The sequence below is a fragment of the Giraffa tippelskirchi genome, chromosome 6 (genome assembly GCF_054371585.1).
Source record: "Giraffa tippelskirchi isolate mGirTip1 chromosome 6, T2T-mGirTip1v1.2.pri, whole genome shotgun sequence".
NCBI classification, from domain to species: domain Eukaryota; kingdom Metazoa; phylum Chordata; class Mammalia; order Artiodactyla; family Giraffidae; genus Giraffa; species Giraffa tippelskirchi.
In genome coordinates this window covers 60512170-60531769 of record NC_137280.1, presented here as the reverse complement: position 1 = coordinate 60531769, position 19600 = coordinate 60512170, and the positions used below count along the sequence as shown (strand labels likewise).

The 19600-nt window shown below is 45.2% G+C and overlaps 1 protein-coding gene and 1 long non-coding RNA gene across 5 annotated transcripts in view; one reads left to right on the top strand and one right to left on the bottom strand.

Moving 5' to 3' along the window:
• Positions 1-19600, top strand: part of LOC145509678 (uncharacterized) — a 42398-nt gene that overhangs the window by 7587 nt on the left and 15211 nt on the right. The window contains exon 2 of the long non-coding RNA XR_014056299.1: positions 5251-5473. This is a non-coding gene — a long non-coding RNA (uncharacterized LOC145509678). The remainder of the gene's footprint in view (positions 1-5250; positions 5474-19600) is intronic.
• ZHX2 (zinc fingers and homeoboxes 2) overlaps positions 10011-19600 on the bottom strand; it is a 179568-nt gene continuing 169978 nt past the window's right edge. For all 4 annotated transcript variants that reach the window (XM_081498911.1, XM_081498908.1, XM_081498910.1 and 1 more), the window contains one exon: positions 10011-11260. The gene's annotated coding sequence lies outside the window, so the exon portion shown is untranslated. The remainder of the gene's footprint in view (positions 11261-19600) is intronic.

Sequence of the window (19600 nt, the reverse complement as noted above, 5' to 3'; positions counted from 1 at the left end):
AGGAAATGGCAACCCACCCCAGTATTCTTGCCTGGAAAATCCCATGGACAGAGGATCCTGGTAGGTTGTAGTCCACGGTGTCACAAAGAGTCAGACACAACTGAGCGACTTCACTTTCTTTCTTTCTTGGAGTTCAAATCCTAGCTCCGACACTCACTCATTCCTGTGGCTTTGGGCAGATTCCTGAATCCGACTTTGATGAAATCGTTCTGAAGTCTAAGCTTTACTCTGATGTGGAAAATGATGCAGTTTCTCCATTGCATGGGTTCAGTGTTTCCCTGTGCCATGGAAATCTTTGCTCCTTGGAGTCCTAGCCATTCTGATAGAGAGCTTCATACTGCTAAGACCAGCCCAGTTCCCAGCCTGATTCCCATGTTGGAGCCTGGGAGGTTTATTCACCTCTGTGGGCTGGAGACAGTGCCTAGCAGACAGTGTCCAGGCAGAGAGCAAGGGCAGCTGTCTTTCCAGGGCAACTGGTCAAATGACCCCAAACAAAGGTTCTCTATTTCTCTAACAAATACCATTGTGCGTGTAGTTTGGTTGAGGAGAGATGCAGAGTGATATGCCCTGGGTTGGAGGAGATATTCTTGTACAGCCTACTTTTTAGCTTTCCGTGTTGCTGTTCGCTGCTCTTTAATTAAACACTGTTTATGGGCACACAAGCACCTTCAAAGTTCCCTTGGGCGGTGCTGACAATCCTTGCTCAGAAGCTTTAGACCTATTGCCCTAAAGCTTTCTTTAGCTCACTGCTGGCCAAGTGAGCTGGAGTCTGGAGACTTTTAAGAGAATGTTGGCCCAGATTCCTAGGATCATATGATCACACCATCTCAGAGTTGGAATGAATAGTTGGTGGTTGTCTGGTTTAAACCTCCTCATTTTCCAAATGAGGAAACTGAGGCTTAAACAGAGGAAATGACTTTCCCAGGGTTGAGAAAGCCATTAGTAGTAAATCAGGGGCCAGAATTTGGTGCCCCTTTATTCTGGGATAGCCTGGGCCTGGATGGGGCTTTCCAGGTGGTGGTAGTGATAAAGAGCCTCCCTGCCAATGCAAGAGAGAGTAGAAACTCAGATTCAATCCCTGGGTTGGGACTATCCCCTGGGGGAGGGCATGGCAACCCAGTCCATATTCTTGCCTGGAGAATCCCATGGACAGAGGAGCCTGGCGGGCTATACAGTCCATGGGGTTGCAGAGAGTTGGACACGACCGAAGCAACATAGTATGCTTGCCATGGATACGCCCCATGATCATGAAAAGTTACTTGTCCTCTGCTGCTTAACTGTTTTTCTGTCTGTTTCTGGTCTCATGAGAATTCCTGCCAGACACAGAACAGTTATGAACAGATGTGAAGATGAGCATGGTCCATAGAAATGGGTAATGAGACTTATCCTATTAATAGCAGGACATGCTTTCAGTTGGTTTTCCAGTTTCATTTCACATTTACTGAAACAACTTCTCATGTAACCCTATTGAAGCTGTGAGCCACATGGTCCAGTCCTAGGATTAGTTACAGAAGCATAATCCAAATAAACCAAACCATGAAAAGGGAATTTAATATTTTTATCATCTTTCTAAAAGGACATTCAGCAGGCTTCCGTGTATACCCCGTGGCAGCATGTCTTTTTTTAAAATTAATTTTTTTTCATATTGAGTTCTTTTTTAAAAACAAAAAATTTACTTATTGGCTGTGCTGGGTCTTCGTTGCTGTGTGTGGGCTTTCTCTAGTTGCGGAGAGTGGGAACTACTCTTCAGTTGCAGTGTACAGGCTTCTAATTGTGGTGGCTTCTCTTGTTGCAGAGCATGGGCTCTAGAGAGAGTGGGCTTCAGTGATTGTGGTCCATGGGCCTAGTTGCCCCACATCATGTGGGGTCTTGCCGGACCAGGGATTGAACCCGTGTCCCTTGCACTGGCAGGTGGATTTTTAACCACTGGACCACCAAGGAAGCCTGATAGCACATCTTCACGTTCTCTGGACTCTTGTTCAATTTTATATATATATATATATATATAACGTATATATATATATGTGTACATATATATATATATATTGCACTCTGTTTGAAGTTGTTCCCTTACCAGAACTTTAAAGAATTTTTTCCTTCTCCACCAGCTTTAGTGGCTTCCACTTACTGAACTTCCTCTTTTTCTCTCTCTTCATTCTTTATTACATGGATTAATTTGGCCTGTTTTCCTTACATCCTTCTGCTTCAACCCCTTTGCTACTCTCTTTCTTTGCTGACTCTAGACTCTGCACCAGAAACGTCTAGGACTTGAACTCTTGGGAGATGAGGGAGGAAGAATTAGGCTGTTAGGAGTCTCTTGGGCAGGTTGGATAAAGGGAAGAAGTCTGTAAACAGTAATCTATTTTATCCATCATGGGTATTTTCCCACAAATGATTTTTTCAAATATCTTACTACTGTCCCTAGTCTAATTAAACTTTTGATATTGCTAGTGCATATTTTTTTATACAATAAAAGTGAAAGTTGCTTAGTCGTGTCTGACTCTTTGCGACCCCATGAACTATACAGTCCGTGGAATTCTTCAGGCCAGAATACTGTAGTGAATAGCCTCTTCCTTCTCCAGGGGATCTTCCCAACCCAGGGATCGAACCCAGGTCTCCCGCATTGCAGGCGGATTCTTTACCAGCTGAGCCACAAGGGAAGCCCAAGAATGCTGGAGTGGGTAGCCTCCAGCGGATCTTCCCAACCCAGGAATTGAACTGGGGTCTTGTGCATTGCAGGCAGATTCTTTACCAACTTAGCTCTCAGGTAAGCCCTTATATATACAATACACAACCAAATTTTGCATGCTTGCCTCATCCTGAACCTGTGTTAGCAATAAAGATAAAGAAGACCCAAGTCACATTGTTATGCTATACACCTTAAGTGTATGCAGTGCCAGATGTCAATTATATCTCAATAAAACTGGAAGGTAAAAAAAAACTAAAAAAAGATGTAGATTTTATCTGCAAGGAGATCACAGAGAGGCACAGAGACAATTATAATACTGTGTGTTTAGAATTATAATAGAGACATATGGAAGGGGTTTTAGGAGCACAGAGGAAGAAGCCCCTGACTTGCTTGGAAGGGGTCAGGACAGGATTCTTGGAGGACATGATATTATTCCTCTGGGTCAGGCAGGAGAGGACCTGGAGGGAGTGGGGGACACAGAGTAGTTGAGGATGGGCTTGAATAATGTGCACGCACGTGCGTGTGTGTGTGAGAGAGAGAGAGAGTGGGGATGAAGGGAGAGATCAGGTCGGGGATACAGGGGCTTGGAGGTTGGGAGGTACAGGCAGGGTACCAGGAAGAGCAGGGCTGGAGCCAAGAGGAGCTTGGGAGCCATTGAGGGAAGAGAGGCATGATGGGGCTTCTGCTGTAGAGGAGATGAGCCTGGCTGCTGCCTGGAACACAGATGGGGCTGTGGGGAGAGACGGGGCAGGGGGGTAGGTTAGGAGGCTGTGCAGGGAAACGAGGGGAGGGTCTGCATGGTGACCGCGGCTTTGGGGGTAGTGGAGGGGTCCTTCAGAGAGAGATTTGGGAGCTAGAAGTGAGAGAAATTTGTGTTTGGTTAAAACCTAAGGGAAAGGCTACCCACTCCAGTATTCTAGCCTAGAGAATTCCATGGACTGTATAGGCCATGGGGTGGCAAAGAGTCGGACACAACTGAGCGACTTTGGCCACACACACACACACACACACACGGGCATAAAAAATGCCCCCAGGTTTCTGGCTTGGGCGATTGGAAGCTGCTGCCATTCACTGTTCACCAAGGCAGAAAATGTAGGAGCAGGTTCTGGGGGAAAAAGATACAGTTAATTAAATGTTCCTTAAATCAAATGTTCCTTATAATTCAAGAATTAACTTTATTCAGTTTCTAGTTTCTACCATCACACTCTCTTTTTCTCTATATATATGTTTACATATGAAGCTACGTATTAAAAAACATAATCATATATAACTGTATAAAGTGTAAGTATATATGAAAATTAAAAATATAAATATATTTTTATCTATGTAAAATTGCTGCTACTGCTGCTGCTGCTAAGTCGTTTCAGTCGTGTCCGACTCTGTGCGACCCCATAGACGGCAGCCCACCAGGCTCCCCCGTCCCTGGGATTCTCCAGGCAAGAATACTGGAGTGGGTTGCCATTTCCTTCTCCAATGCATGAAAGGGAAAAGTGAAAGGGAAATCGCTCAGTCGTGTGACTCTTAGCGACCCCATGGACTGCAGCCTACCAGGCTCCTCCGTCCACGGGCTTCTCCAGGTAAGAGTACCGGAGTTGGGTGCCATTGCCTTCTCCAATGTAAAATTGAGACACTATAAAATTCACCCATTTGACATGTACAATTCAATGGCTTTTAATATATTTGGAGTTGTGCAACCATCACTGTATCAATCTTGGAACGTTTTCATTACCTAAAAAAGAAACCTCACATCTCCTAGCCCTCACCCCCAATCCTCTCTCTGCTCCATCAACCCCCACTTTCTGTCTCCATAGACTTGCTTATTCTGAACGTGTCACATAAGTGGAATCACAGCGAGTATATTTTCAAACTGTAATCCAATCTGTCCTGCATCTTTAATTGTTATCAGTTCTGCAGAAATGTGCTGAGCAGTGGGGTAAGAGTGTAGGTTTTAGTCATGACTGTTGCATTTCTAAATGACAGTAAAGCAACTTGAACTAATTTTCAAGCACAAAGGGGATTTATTGGCTCACATAACTGGGAAAGATGGGGTGGACCTAACTTTAAGGTTGACTGGATCCAAATGCTTAAATTATGTCATTTGTCTCTCTCCTTGCTTCTGTCTCTTTCTACCTCTTTCTCTCTCTCTCCCAGCTCTCTTTGCTTCAATTTCTGTAAACCTCAGGGAGGACTCTGATTAACCCAGTTTGTGTCATGTGTCTTGGGCCACTCGCTGAAGTCAGAGATTGTGCTATGATTGGCTAGGCTTGAGTCACGTGACTACCCATGGAGAGAAGGGTCTGGTCTGCTTACAGGGGAAAAGCAGGTGTATAGGAGACTTTCCTGGGGGGAAGGGGTGTGAGTGTTGCTGAAAGAGAGGATGAAAGGAATGCTGGATGGATGTTCAGCACATTTCCTGGTCAGGAGGAGCATCACACTAAAAGAAGAGTGAGCAACCAAACCATATCTGGGTAGAACTAGATAACATCTCGTGGATGCAGGAGTTCAGAGCAGCAGGACTTCCAGAGAACCAGTTGGGATATGTGTGTCTTCCTTAATTCCAGCCTCTCTGCCACCCAAGATGTACCTGTGTTTGGTTGGTGGAACGTCAACTGGGACTGGAAGAAGTGGGGAAACTGCGTGGACTCAGGGAGTGCTCACAGTCAGCAAGCACACCAGAGTGGCCCCAAGGAAGAGAGACTGGGTGAGAAGCTGGGAGGTCATTTGGAGAGATGGACCTGAGCCCAAGGCTGTGACCCAAATTCAGCGATGGGCAGCAAGTCCGAGGTAAAAGACATGGAACCTATTTTGTTTCACTTTACATATCCTTTATGTAATATGTTACTCATCTTAGTAAATCCCAAACTATGGTTTTGATTTCCCATCAGCAAGCAAATAGCATAGTTCTTTGGCAGTTATTCAGGGCCTTTCCAAGTGGATAATCACTTTAGTTTCCTTTGTGACTGTGTTTGAATTAGGGTGATTCAATTGTTTGTCAAAGTGGGTTGTTCAAAACTGATGGTTTCTTGTTTTGTTACATGTTAACAGACACCTTGTTGAATTTCTACTACTTAACACCCTGACACTGTATACACTTTTTCACTTCTGCTCCTTGTTCCATCTTCTGGTTTATCCATTTGGCCAACCCCTACTCATCCTTCAAAATATAGATCACGTTTCCTTGAGGAGAGAGATTATACCTAACTTCTCTCTCACCTGGCAAGTGGCGCAGGGATAAATGAACTCATGCATAAATGAGAGGATTCATATCCATCCAACCCAAGGATGGCATGTAGGTTCTGTGTCACTTATGAGGGCACTTTAATGCAAGTGTCAGTCAAATCCAATGAATGGTGGGTTAAACAAATATGTATTTATTTTTCTCACGTATCAAACTGCTTGAAAATTTTCAGCTGTGGCACTGGTTCAGGGACTCAAAGAAGCTATCAAGGCCTTATTGTCAAGATCAGTAATTCACACAAGGTGAGAACAGGGAGGAAGGAGACTGGCACCAGCTATGCAAGTCTTCTGCCTGCATCTTATTAGCCACTCCTGGCTGCAAGAGAAATTGAGTTTCTCATCTGGGTTTGGGGTATGTCAGTTCCTGAGCAATATCTTGGGATGATATTAGCAAGGATGAATGAGGGGATGGATACTAGCTAGGCAACCAGTGGCACCCACCACCTGTGTCATCTCATAGGTTGATAGATTCAAGGTGAGGCTCTGTGTTCAGAATTGTGAAAGCTGTCCAAGTCCGCCAGGCAAAGGCACTTCAGTTGATTATTAATGTCTGCCGTGAATGTGGAGTGGGTCATATAGCATTCTTGGTGTGTATTGTCATCTCTGATCCAGCCCCTAGATTGATCTGTGTGTTGGACCATCTGTTTCCCCCTCCTCACTTACCCCGCCTGCTCTGTGTGCTGGGAGGCGGACTCCAATGGACCGGACCAGCAGATCCCCTTACCCTTTGACTTCGGGGTTGATTTGGCCACTGAGAGGCGGTGGCTGGAGAACAGAGGATGGGAAGAGAATGATGTCAGGGTATTTCTCCTCCTGTTGGGTCACCATGGTTTCCTGAAGGCCACATCTCCTTTCAGGTGCCCCATTCTGTCCATCTATCCTTTGTAGGTTCCAGTACCTGCCCCGCCCCTTACCCCTTCAGACCAAGTTCCTTATATCCTCCCTTTTTAGTTTCTCCAAGCCCTGCCCACACCTTTGTAAACATCATTTTAATACACTTCCTTTAAATCCCCCAGTTTGTGCCCTGTCCCTTTTTCTCAAGGATCCAGCCTGAGGCAGTCTGTAATGCTTTAGGGGCTTGTTCTGAGAGAGGGTGTGAGAGTTGTAGATGGAGACCTTTGTCTTCCCACTTCCTCAAAGTCCAGGGCAATGTGCCTGCTACTCTCTACAGGATACCAGACTTGCAACATATCATGAGATGCTCCTGGATGTCTTTTTTTATTCATTTTTACTGATCAAGCCCCCAGGGGTAATGATAGTGCCTCTATTGTGGTTTGTAAGTACATCCAGCTGCAAGGCACTCCAGATGGGAGCTTTCAGGAATCAGTAGGAGGGAACTGACGTCGCTCCTGGTTTTCTCCAGATTGTATCATGGCTGGCCAGTGAAAGCTGTCATTTCCGTAGGCTGTTGGTCAGAAGTGGCTGTGCACCAGGTCGTCTGGAAGGATAAGGGCACCCGCAGCTGGGGTACCACGGGATCGCCATCCTGTTACTGCCTTTGCCTTCTTGCTCCCCAAGGCCTGGGGGGTCCACACTCTGAGAACAGGCTCCATGATGTATCAGATCCCACCCCACACCCCGGTGTGCTGGAGGAGGTTGGGGAGGAGCCCTCCAAAGCCTTCAGAGCAGTGTTTCTTAAACTTGAATGAGCAGATGAGTCAACTGGGCATGGTATCAAATTGCAGATTATGATTCAACAGGTCTTGGGTAGAGGCTGGGTTCTGCATTTCTCACAAGCACCCTGGTGATGCTGCTGCAAGGCATACGCCTGAGTAGCAGAGACTTAGAGATGGGCATCCAGCACGGTAACCAGCAGCCTCATGGGGCTATTTATATTTATTGTCTTTTCCTTTTTATAAATCTCATAATCTTATCAAATCATCAAAATGCTGAGTTTCTAGGAACAGAAACCCAACTCAGAAGGTTTTGAACTTAAGTCAAAAAGAGAAATATGTTGGTTTTTATGAAACTGTTAAGATAGGGAGCTAGCCAGGAATGGTGGGGCCCAGGGACCCAAATGATGTCACCACTGTCATCACCACCACCATCACCATCATCTCTTTCTTCTTTCATTCCTCCTCTGCCTCTTGATTTTTTCAGCCTCATTCTCACTATCTGCAAGCTGGTTTCCTCTCTCAGGCAGGGAATTAGCTGGTGGCTTTGGGCTAATATCACACTCACCATCTCAATGGGAAAAGAGAGCTTTTTCCCAGCATCTGAGAGCTTGTGTGTCACACTGCACCCGGCTTGATGGCTGAAGTGCCAGGCTCGCCTTGTGGGAAGGGAGTAGGTCATTGTGATGGACAGCCCCTCAGAATTAGATGAACAGAAAGGGAGACAAGTAAACCTAAAGGAATAGATGTGCGAAGAGGTGTGGGGCAGACAAGAACAGCGGGTGTTCACGCCCCTCCATGGCTTTCACCCCACCTGTCCATCTACTCCCCTTACACACCTTTCTCCCAGTTTCTGCCACCCTTTAATCATTCCCAGGGGAGAAGACATAGCCTGACATATCTTGCTGAGTGCTTCAAAGAGCACAACTGTCTGCCCTATGTATTTTCATTGCAACCAATTAGCAAGGCTTTCTCTTTGTTGCAGAAATTAAATATAAAAAGACAAAAGTTCTGGCAAGGTTTTCCCTTTGGTTTCTTCAGGCATTTGATAGCATCTCATGCTGCCTTGCTGGGAGAATTAAATTGCTTGAGAGTGGCAAGCTGAATGGCAAGGGTGGTGAATAGTGGGATGGGAAGGCAGCTGACTGCAAGGGGAGAAGCTGGAGGGGGCACTTGGGCTGATGTTCATTAATGGGCTGGAAGGACAGGAGAGCATGAGGAGATGAGGCTGTGGATGGTCCGCTGCTCAGAGCACAGACAGGAACAGCAGTGTAGGACCAGGAGATGAGCCAACTACAGCCACTTTTCAAATTTTTTTTTTTTGAATAAGAAAAGTACAGGATGAAGTTTTGTTGTTTTTTTTTTTGGCAGGGGATAGTAGAGTTTAGAGGTTGAGGGGTAGATAAACTGGCCAAAAGTCTGTAAGTCCCTGTGAAGATGAACCATCTAGACCAGGGGTTCCCATCCTCCAGAATCTAATGCCTGATGATCTGAGGTGGAGCTGATGTAATAATAATACAAATAAAGTGCACAATAAATGTAATGCACTTGAATCATCTTAAAACCACCCCCCTCCCACCCCCCGCCCTCAGTCCGTGGAAAAATTGTCTTCCAGGAAGCTAGTCCCTGGTGCCAAAAAGGTTAGGGACTGCTGATCCAGACCACAGATTCCTAACATGGGGCCCACAAGTTGGCAGCATCAGCCTCACCTAGGAGCAATGGATGTTCTCTGGTCCACCCAGACCTACTCAATCAGAAACTCGAACCAGACTTCAGGTGATTCTGCGGCCTGCTTGAGCTTGAAAGGCACTGGCTTAAATGAGGGTCACCTTGAACAGTGAGGGGCTCCTTAAACCTCACCTGGGCAGAGACACAAAAGTTGACCTTCTGGGAGAAACTGCAGTTATCTCAGTCCCCAGCAGCCCAGGAGGGAAGTGACTTATGTGAGGTCATCTGAGAGGCAGCAGTGGCCCACAGGCCTCATTCCCACGCCCGTGCTCTGCAGCATTTAAAATTTTTTAATTTAATTTTGAACAGAGTGTTTATTTATTTGTCTGCCCTGGATCTTAGTTGTGGCACAAAAACCTAGTTGTGGTGTGTGGGATCTCGTTTCCCAACCAGGGATCAAACCCAGGTCCCTTGCATTGAGAGCACAGAGTCTCAGCCACTGCACCACCAGGAAAGTCCCCTCTGCAGTATTTTATGAATCTATTTATGAAGACCCAGGAGAAGTGTGGGCCTATCACTTCTCTGTGTCACAGAGATGGGATGATGATTCCCATATTGACACCGACCCCTGGTTTTTATAGTCCCCCCTTTGCTGAAAACCCTGCGATGACCTCACTTGAGGCAGGACGAAAGATGAGGAATGTGGCCATAATGGATTTGAATCGGGGGTGGAGTGGGTGAGCTGGAACCCTTGTGCTGTGCCCTGGGAGCCAGACAACAATGAAGAACCAGGAACAGAGGAAAAAGTTATAAAAATGTTTAGTCTTTGCTTTATTGAGTTACAACAAATGAGCAACAAGTTAGAAAAATTGTTTTTTTCTTTTTTAAACTCCCTAACATTTTATTTGTGCAGTGTACTCAAATAGGGGGCAGTGGGATGGGGGGAAGGGACTGCAAACACAATTTATATTGCAACATTTACACCGGATGTGTCTCTTGGTTTTTCTTCTTTAGAAGTTAGGACTAACTGAGAAAAAAAAGTGCACTCATGAATCTAAAATTGGCCCAAAACAAACACACAAACAAAACAAATCAATTCGTGGTGAAGCTTCAAGCTGAAATCTTGTCCAATACCACACTGAGAAAAGGCAGTTAGGAACAGAAATAAAAACCAAAGCTGTTCATCTTTGTACCATCTAGATAGCACAATCTCTTTTTGTTTTACTTTCACAAAATTAATGATAACACTAATGCACTTGTGAGCCCTTTCTGCTGGTTTCTAAAAAGGGGCTCAGAGGGTAGCCACCTGCCACCCAGTTCTCCTGGCCCAAGGTCTGACCTCAGAGGCCAGGCCATCAGAAAAAACCAGACTGGCCTGGGGGCAGTTCAGAAAGCCTTGTGCGTGGCTAAACAGGGACCCCCAAAAGCAGCTGGGGAAGAACTATAGAAATGAATTTGATTTGGAAGATCTGTCATCCGTAAACCCCTCTCCAAGCTCAGACAGAGGCCTGAATCCCAGCCCTTTTCCCCGGAAGAAATCTCGCAAATTACAAACTATCTTTAAAAACTAACTCACCCTACCTAAAATCCAGTAGATATAATGGCACTAATGCTAACACCCCCCACTCCCCAAAATTAATAAAAATAAAAAAAGGAAAAAAGAGAAAAGCACATGTGATCAGCCCTCCCTCCTGGAAAAAAGACCTTACAATGGTAGAGCTGGTAAAGGAAGTTGCCCTTGGTTAAAAAGGTAACAAAATTCCCATGTTGTACAAATTGGTTCCAGTATAGCAAGAGGTGGGGGCCTGGGCGCAGGAGCCAACTATTTACAAGGACCCGTGGAAAACGTAGTAGTAGGACTTTGGCACTAGGAGCAGTTCCCACCGGGCCTCAGGGAGGTGCGCGTGCGCAAAGGCAGCGGCAGGCACACGCAGTGAAGTCGTTCCACTTGGAGTCTCAGGCCAGGGCGGCCCTCAGCTGGGGAGGGAAGTTCTCTTCTTTCTTTGAAGACAGATTATTCCCTGCATCAGCACGGCAATTCAGATGGACTTCCCTAGAAGGACGACACAAGGCCAGAGAGACAAGATGTCAGGGAGGTGACTGTCATTCCCTGCAGGCAAGGCATCGGGGTGGGGGAAGGAGCCTCTCCCTAGTTGTCCTGGGGAGACACTCCCCAAGTCATCTTGGGGTCGGAGGACGGACAGAAGCCCTTCACATGTGGGGCCTGTTTTAAAGAAACGAGTGTGTGTCCTGAGCATGGTCTGACATTATGGGAAGTGCCTTCAGAATAAGGCCTTTGAAAACAGGGTGACTTTCTGGGCAAGTGAAGGAGGTGATTCATTTCATCATGACAAGACCCTTTTCTTGTTCCTGGATAGGCAGCCAGTGACCATGGTTCCTCAAAGATGCCAGAATCAGACAAGCCTGGATTTTGGTCCTGAGTTCTCTCTATGGAGAAGGAAATGACAACCCACTCCAGTATTCTTGCCTAGAGAATTCCATGGACAGAGGAGCCCAGCGGGCCCTAGTCCATGGGGTCACAAAAAGTTGGACACGACTGAATGACTGCTGCTAAGTCGCTTCAGTCGTGTCCAACTCTGTGCGACCCCATAGACAGCAGTCCACCAGGCTCCGCCATCCCTGGAATTCTCCAGGCAAGAATACTGGAGTGGGTTGCCATTTCCTTCTCTAGAATGACTAACACTTCTCTATATACTTGCCATGGGGCCATACACATGTCACAATCTCTCTAGGGCTTAGTTTTGCTTCTGTAAAACTGGGATGGTAATAGCATCCACCTGGTAAAGTAGTTGTGATGAGAAGCTGGTATACAAAACAGCATTTAAAATACTGTCCAGCATGTGGTATTATATGTGCTTGTGTTGTATTTGTTAGATGAAGCCTTTTCCAAATATAATAGGATATATAATGATAATACATAAGATGAGAAATTTTAAGTGTCTTTTTATCTCTTTATTTTTATGTTTAAAATTTTATTTTTTAAATTGGAATATTGCTTTACAATGCTGTGTTTCTGTTGTACAAAGATGATTCACTTTGTTGTACAGTAAAGCAATTATACTCCAGTTAAAAAATCAAAAGAGAAAAAAATATATTTTTTATGTTTCTATCAACCCTCAGAGGTGTAGATATAATTATTATTCCCACTTTACAGGTAAGGAAACTGAGCACAGAGAAGCTAAAAAAACTTGCCCAAGATCACCCAGCTAGAAAGTAGCAGAACCCAAATTCCAGCTCAAGCAATTTCCAGAGCCTATTTTCTTAATAGTGTTCATTAAGAGTCAGCATGGAGAAGTGTTTAATTCTTGCAGGCTTTGAAGTAATGGAATTAGTCCAAGGACCTTCTTATGGGTTGAATTGTCTCTTCTTTATCCCTAAAGATATGTTGACATCCTAACCCTTAATACCTCAGAATGTAACCCTATTTGGGGACTTCCCTGGTGGTCCAGTGGTTAAGAATCCGCTCTCCAATGCAGGAGATGAGGGTTCGATCCCTGGTCAGGGAACTAAGATTCCACATGCTGCGGGGCAACTAAGCCCATGTGCCAGAACTACTGAGCTTGTACGCACTAGAGCCCATGCACCACAATTGATGTAGTTGTGCAGACCTGATGCAGCCAAATGAAGAAACAAATATATACATATAAAAAGAATGTAACCCTATTTGGAGATTCCTTTACGGAGGTGATCACCATTAAAATAAAGTCTACAGGGTGGGGCCTAATCCCACAGGATTGCTGTCCTAATAAAAAGGGGAATTTTGGACACAGACACACAAGGAGAACATCACGGGGAAGATGAAGGCAGAAACCGGGGTGATGTATCTAGAAGCCAAGGAATACCAAGGACTGCCTGCAACCCGCCAGAAGCTAGGAGAGAAGCAAGGAACACATGCTCCCTCACAGCCCTTGGAAGGAGGCAACTCTGCCAACAGCAGCCTTCTAGTCTGCAGACTGTGGGAGAATGAATTCCTGTTGTTTAAGCCACCCAGTCTGTGGTCCTGGATGGCAGCCTTGGCAAACCAAGGCAGAACTCCATTTCCACTGTGGGCTCCGGGGAGCCAGGGATCCTGAGCCAGGAATCCAAGGGAGGGCTGGGGGCTGTGAAGTACACAGTCAGTATTCCATGAAAGGCTGGAAGGGGATCAGGTCTGTAGATTCCTGAAGCCACTGGCTTTTTCGTTGCCTTATTCCTGGTAAGGCCATGTCATAGCTTGTTATTGCGTGGTCATTTCTCTGGTTGAGAAAGTAGCTGAGAAGTCCCTGAGAAGCCTTTTTTTGGTGCAGGGGACCAAGAGCAAGAAGACCAGACTTCTCAGCCAAAGGCATCAGCAGATCATCTATACTGTGTCATTCCTAATGTCTGGATGTCAAAGGTACCCACATTTTGTCAGTACTCCTGATAGTAAAACTGAATACTGCAGTTAAGAAACCAACCTGTAACATGGAAAGGCAGAGGGAAGGAGCCGGTACACTACCCATATATAAAATTGATAGCCAATGGGTATTTGTTGTATGACTCAAGGAACTCAAACCAGGGCTCTGTAATAGCCCGAAGTGGGGGGAAGAGGGAGGGAGGTTCAAGAGAGAGGGGACATATGTATACCTATGACTGATTCATGTTGATGTATGGCAGAAACCAATGCAATATTGTAAAGCAATTATCCTTCAATTAAAAAAAAAACAACTTGTAAAAGAAATATCTGTGAATGAAATAAGATTCCAGGGGTGTCCTTGGGATCTGGTACCACCCAAAAGGGATCCTGGAAAAGTCATCAAATTGTAAAAGACACTGGGATCCTTACAGGTGATGCTGCCAACATCACTTCTTTCACAAGGGAAAAAAAAGGAAGCTTGGGGAGGAAAAGTGATTCCCCCAGGTCACATAACTGCTCAGCAGCAGAGTCAAAAGTAATAACAATCATGGTTGTGACAACAGTGAGAGGAGCTGAAATGTATCTCATGCCTATTATGAGCCAGGCCTGATACTAAGTACCAACAGGGGTCATTTCATTTACTCCTTATGGTAACCTAGTAACCTCGGAGGTAGGCCTGCTCTGCAGTGAAGAGATGGGGTTTAGCGAGATTAAATGACGTCAGGCAAGTGGTAAGTGGCGGAACCTGGATTCCACTGGGGCCAATCCAACTTTAACTGCCTCTCCCAACACCTGAGCTGGGTCTGGTCCCCTTGCTTTGTGCACAGATGCTGCCTGCATGGAGCCACAAGGTGACAGGAAAGTGCAGGTCTGCTTCAAAGACGCGGGCTGATATGTATACCTGTGGCTGACTCATGCTGATGTTTGGCAGAAAACAACAAAACTCTGTAAAGCAATTATTCTTCAATTAAAAAAAAAAAAAAAGACGGGGGCTGGGCGGTCCCGGGCACCCAGAGAGGACCACATGCCTTATTGCTGTTACCATGCAGACACACACACCCAGGACAGGTACATGGGCCACAGCCAGCTGCCTGCTGTGCTCCGCAAAGAACAGCTTTCCCGCAGCAAACGGGGTCTTTTAACGCCTTTGGAAAGGAGGCTGCTTCTGGCTGAAATGTCCATCTGAACAGCTCTCAAGACTCCAGGAGGGACCTCCCTGGTGGTCCAGTGGTTAAGACTCTGCCTTCCCATGCAGGAGACTCAGGTTCGATCCCTGGTCAGGCAACTAAGCCCGTGTGCCGCAAGGAAGACCCAAGCACAGGCAAGGTAAGTATAAATAAATAAATAAAAACTCCAGGAAACAAGGCCCAAGGTGGGTAAAGAGTGATTGTTTGTACTCCCCACCAGGCCAAGGAATGCCAGCTCTGCACAGGACTGTGGGTACCCACAGTGGAGCAGAGTAGAGAGAACCCTGGGGTCAGAGAAAACTGGGTCCAGGGCCAGCCATTTCCGAGCTGTGTGCTGAGATCAGTTACTTAGCCTCCCGGAGCCTCATTTCCACAATTCACAACCAAGCAGCTGCTGGGAGGGTAACAGATGAGGTGTGCAAAACATATGGGTGCTCCAGAAATATTGTTCTGCTTCATTTTCCCTTGAGGAAAGCCAGGTGCAGAACTATGGCCTTAGGGGTACGTGAACTCACCTGTGTGTGTGAGACTATACACATCTTGTCTCTCATACAGAAAACTGAACCCTATCTCTAAGTGACTGGTAAAAAATCACCTTTTTAAAATTTTTTAATTGGAGGAAAATTGCTTTACAGTGTCATGATGGTAAAAATTTGCCTTTTAGATAAACCTCAATATTAAGGTGGTTCTCCATCTGGCATTTTTTAAAAAGAATGGAAGTAGAGTTATTTACAATATTCTGTTAGCTTCAGGTATACAGCAAAGTGATCCTATATATATATATATATATATATATATACACACACATATATATATACACTATTTTTCAGATTATTTTCCATTATAGATTATTATATTGATTAAAGTTCTCTATGCTATACAGTACATCTTTGCTTCTTATCTATTTTATATATAGTAGTGTGTAACTGTTGGAGAAGGCAGTGGCAACCCACTCCAGTACTTTTGCCTGGAAAATCCCGTGGACGGAAGAGCCTGGTAGGCTGCAGTCCATGGGGTCGCTAGGAGTCAGACACGACTGAGCGACTTCACTTTCACTTTTCACTTTCATGCATTGGAGAAGGAAATGGCAACCCACTCCAGTATTCTTGCCTGGAGAATCCCAGGGACGGGGGAGCCTGGTAGGCTGCCGTCTATGGGATCGCACAGAGTCGGACACGACTGAAGTGACTTAGCAGCAGCAGCAGCAGCAGCTGTGTGTATGTTAATACCATAGTCCTAATTTATCCCTCCCCCCTCTTTTCCCTTTGGTAACTATGAGCTTATTTTCTATGTCTGTGATCTGTTTTTTATATAGATTAGTTTGTGTTATTTTTTAGATTTAACATGTAAGTGATATCATGTAATATTTGTCTTTGTCTGACTTCACTAATATTCTTTAGGTTCATCCATGTTGTTGCAAATGGCAATATTTCATTCTTTTTTATGGCTGAGTTATATACATACATATATACATATGTATATATATACGCCATACTTTCTTAAGCCAGTTGTCTGTTGTTGGGCACTTGGGTTGTTTACCTGTCTCAGCTATTGCAAATAGTGCTTCTGTGAATGTTGGGGGTGCACATATCTTTTAGCATTTTCATCTTTTCCAGAGTGAGACTGCTGGATCATATGGTAGTTCTGTTTTTAGACTTTTAAGGAATATCTTTATTGTTTTCCATTGTATTTACATACCAATTTACATTCCTACCAACAGTGTTGGAGGGTTGTCTTTTCTCCACATCCTCTCCAGTACTTATTACTTGTAGACTTCTTCATGATAGCCATTCTGACAGGTATGTTACCTCATTGTGGTTCTGATTTGCATTTCTCTAATATAATTGGCATATTGAGCATCTTTTCACGTGCCTGTTGGCCATTTCTATGACTTTTTTAGAGGAATGTCTATTTATGTCTTCTGCCCATTTTTCGATGGGGTTGTTTTCTTGATATTGAGTTGTATGAGCTACTTGTATATTTTGGATATTAACCCCTTGTTGATTGCACAATCAGCAAATTTTTTTTCTCATTCAGGAGGTTTCCTTTTTGTTTCGTTGATAGTTTCCTTTGCTGTGCAAGAGCTTTTAAGTTTGATTAGGTTCCATTTATTTATTTTCGCTTTTATGTCTTTTGCCTTGGGAAACCAAGAGAATATTGCTACAATTTATGTCTGACAATATTTTGCCCATGCTCCCTTTTATGAGTTTTATAGTGTCATTTCTTACATTTAGATTTCTAAACCACTTGAGTATATTTTTGTGTATGGTGTGAGGGTGTGTTCTAACTTCACTGATTTACATGCAGTTGTCCAGCTTTCGCAATACCACTTGCCAAACAAACTGTCTTTTCTCCATTGCCTAGTTTTGCCTCCTTTGTCAAAGATGAATTGAGTATAGGTGTGTGAGTTTATCTTTGGGCTATTCTGTGCCATTGATCTGTGTGTCTGTTTTTGTGTCAATACCATGCTGTTTTGATTATTTAGCTTTGTATCAATAGTATAGTCTGAAGTCTAGGAGGGTTATGCCTTCAGCTTTGTGTTTTTTGTCCCCCTATGCTGAAGTTGAAACTCCAATACTTTGGCCACCTGATGCAAAGAACTGACTCATTGGAAAAGACACTGATGCTGGACAATATTGAAGGCAGGAGGAGAAGGGGACAACAGAGGATGAGATAGTTGGATGGCATCATTGATTTGATGGACATGAGTTTGAGCAGGCTTTGGGAGCTGGTGATGGACAGGGAAGCCTTGCATTCTGCAGTCCATGGGGTCACAAAGAGTCAGATATGACTGAGCAGCTGAACTGAACTGAACTGAGGGCTGCTTTGGCCACTCTGAGTCTTTTGTGGTTCTGTTTAACTTTTAGGATTATTCTAGTTCTGTGAAAAATGTCATGAGTATTTTGATAGGGATCACATTAAATCTGTAGATTGCTTTGGGTAGTGTGGTCATTTTAACAATATTCTTCCAATCCAAGAGCGTGGGATGTTGTTCTATTTCTTTGAATCATGTTTCATTTCTTTTATGACAATGTGTTTTTCCCTGTCTTATGGGTATGGACATGTATAATCCTCCAACTATGTATTAATAAAGAAAAATAAATGCTGAAAAAGACCATTAAAAAAGCCACAAAAACCAGATTGCAAGGCCAAAGGGTGACCCGGAGAAGGAGAGACAAAGTCACTGTTTTTTGGCTTATGCAGTGTTCTCAGATGTCTGTGTATGGCTCCGGGCCCGGGCAGTGCTCTTGGAACTGCTGGGCTTCAGTTCCCGTTTGACCTCTCCCAGGGTGTGTCGTGGTGGGCAGGAGCTGGGCTCCTCTTTGCGGGAGCTGGCAACACTCTCAGAATGAGGCTGGGAAGATACTGGACACAGAGGGCACATAGCCCAGCCCTGTGGCCTTGCCCCCTGGACACAGAAGGCACATAGCCCAGCCCTGTGGCCTTGCCCCTTGGGCAGTGCCACTGTCCCAGCGGCAGGCCGCTTCCCCAGAAGGCCCTGCTCCCAGACACGCTCAGTTCACCTTGTTAAATGTTCCCTTGCTGGGGCTTGCACGGCACAGCTGTCATCACGCTGTCTTCAAATTGCCTGGCTAATCGTATGTCCACAATGTTCCCTGCTACCCTCTGCCCCACCCCCATCTCTCCCACCATGCGTCTGGCTCACGGAGGATACTCAAATGTTTGTTAATGAATGAAACACAGGAAGAGAGCACAGTGTTGTTAGAGGTGGCTGCTTAGACAAGATCGGTGACAAAGTTCACATTTCATTTTTTGTTGATTTTTTAAAGAGTGGGCAGGAGGAGAAGGGGGCGGCAGAGGATGAGATGGTTGCATGGCATCACCAACTTAATGGACATGAGTTTGAACAAGCTCTGGGAGGACAGTGAAGGACAGGAAAGCCTGGCATGCTGCAGTCCACGAGGCTGCAAAAAGTTGAACACCACTTAGTGACTGAACAACAACAGTGATCTTTACTTATGTGGCCTCTTGCTAAGTCCCTGGGCTACTACCTGGAGTCTTATCACTTGGTCAGGGACACTCGTCCTTGCAGAGAACCAATGGCCCGATGAGTCACTTAGTCCCAGGGTACCAGATCTCAGCTGTGGGGTAAACTGCAAGGTCATTGGGCCCCTTTCTTCGTGGCCACTCTCCAAACATTTCCACCGAGTGGATGTCGCACTTATCCCTGAACACTGCCCAGGATGGGGGACCCACTGCCTCCCACAGCTCTCCCTTTCTATCTTGGGGACACCTTGAAATGTTAAAAAGCACTATCTAATTCTTTAGCAAAATCGTTTCCTTATTACTCTGCCTTTGTGGAAGCATGAAACAATTAGAATTCTTTTCCCATGTGCCAGCTTTCTGTTCCTATTTCTCCTTAATTTTCCCTGTAGGGATTTCCCCTGGGCCCTGTGGGCTTGAGAGAGAACACCACAGTCCCTGAGACAGAAACACAAGCAGTGTGACTGTAATTTGTTAGCTCAATAATATTTCAGAGTCCGACTTTCTTTTACTGGGAGGGGGCATGGGTGACAAGGAAAAAGAATAAGTCATTTCCCAGTGGATGCGGAAAATTTCGCACTATCCCAAACTGACCCCACATTCGGCCTTGGTCAACTCTGGACGTCTGGCTATGGCTCTTTCTCTGAAGCAGTTTGGGGACCTCCTGGGGACCTTGCAGAGACTTGTACGCCAGGTAGATCTCCCTGCTTGTGGAGATGTTCAAAGGCAGAAGGAATCAGGGGCCACTGAGTCTTCCTGCTCCTTTTCCATCAGTGGATATTATCCTGTGGAACTCAAAGAATCT